Source organism: Condylura cristata, unplaced genomic scaffold (genome assembly GCF_000260355.1).
Source record: "Condylura cristata isolate star-nosed mole 26May11 unplaced genomic scaffold, ConCri1.0 scaffold00001, whole genome shotgun sequence".
Classification (NCBI taxonomy): domain Eukaryota; kingdom Metazoa; phylum Chordata; class Mammalia; order Eulipotyphla; family Talpidae; genus Condylura; species Condylura cristata.
Genome location: NW_004567102.1, coordinates 59,540,866 through 59,542,385, shown reverse-complemented (window position 1 = coordinate 59,542,385; position 1,520 = coordinate 59,540,866). Strand labels below are relative to the sequence as shown.

The following is a 1,520-nucleotide window of genomic DNA, read 5'->3' as shown; positions in this document are numbered from 1 at the left end:
CTTTCAGTCAATAGTCCAGTAACATTTCCCTCCCAATACAATACTCTCTCTATATATAAGGTTGTTCCAGGGAGCCAGATTTGCTAACCAGGGAGTTAAAGAGAGTAACTGCTTGCAGTTTAAATAGACAATAACTTGTTGCTTCCTTCTGAATGTGCCAGTTGTGTCTAAAAAATATTCAATTCATATCTGATTATCTGCAACCTCTGAAAACTAATCACAAGAAACTACAAAATTAGTAAATTTCTTGAAATCTGCATATAAAACATAAGTTACCTCTAATTTCAAATTCTTATTTATTAGTGTACCACTCAATCTTAAAAAAAAAAAAAAAAGGCGGCTCCAAAGATAAGTCTTAAAGATAAGTCTTATAACCACTCTTTAAGAAGGAAACTGTTTATCTTTTTAACTTTACACCCACTCCACACACTAATTTCAAAACACATCATTTCATTATCTTGGACATTTCCAAGATGAGAATTTATATTTTGCTCCCATAGCTTCTGGTTATCAGAAAAGCCATCCTTTCCTTTACTGAAGGAGTTTGGTCCAGCTGATGTTGGTGTAACCCTTCCAGTATTCTTCATTCTCATCTTTGCTTCTGGAGGCATTTCCTCTGATTCACTATCTTCATCTTCATTAAAAGCTACTGCTACTAAAAGATTTTTTTGAGCAAGCGTTGGAATCGTTTCTTTAGGTTTACTTGATCCAAGTTGGATGGATAGGGCCGAGGCTTTCTTTGTCGTCTAACTACCTATGGCAAACCCAAACTTGGGGATTTTTGTAGGCTTTGTTGGGGGGGTCCGCAGTTTCTTCAGCTGATCTCTTTCCAGTGCTGAGACCGGAACTTTCTCCTCTGTTACTGGAAGAAACAGTCTTAGTTTTCACAGGTTTTTCTGCTTCTTCAGGTCCTCCAGCAACCAAAGTTTGCTGTGGCTTCTCAGCCTTCTTTCTCCCGCCTTCCTGTCCGCCATTTTCCCAGCCCCGGCCTCCCTGTTTTCATTTTTATGTAAGTTTGAAACATTCCCTAATATACTTTTTTAAAAAAATATCTACCTTAGTGGGGCCAAACTGCAACTTAGTCAATGGTTCACTTCTATAGTGCTTGAAAACTGGGGAAGAAAATCTGTGTCCAAATTTTCTCGAAAAGTGAGATGTGGCAGCATTGAGCCAGTAGTCCCTTAGAGTAAACATTGCCGAATAGATGCCGCTTAGAAAGGATAACTGTTTGCTGTACCCTATGGGTATGCCTGGTGGGTTTCACTTCTTTACCTTGCCTCCCTCTCTGTAACAGCCTTTTGAATCTTTGAATTTACACAGTTGCTTTCACTTTATTATTGAAAGGTAAGAACTATTAAGAAAGACCCAGTTACATATTATGGATAAAATGGACTCAGTGTTGTCATCTAATTTTTCAAGAAAATCTAGAAGCTCAACATTATATGAAATTTTGAGTTTACAAATATTATCTGGACCAAGTATCAGTCACAAAAAGAGAATTGTAAGACTATTTTCCAAGA

The 1,520-nt window shown here is 37.4% G+C and overlaps 1 pseudogene; it reads right to left on the bottom strand.

Annotated features, from left to right (window-relative positions):
* Positions 1–368: 368 nt before the first annotated feature.
* Positions 369–1,194, bottom strand: LOC101618877 (annotated as a pseudogene).
* Between the last annotated feature and the right edge of the window lie 326 nt (positions 1,195–1,520).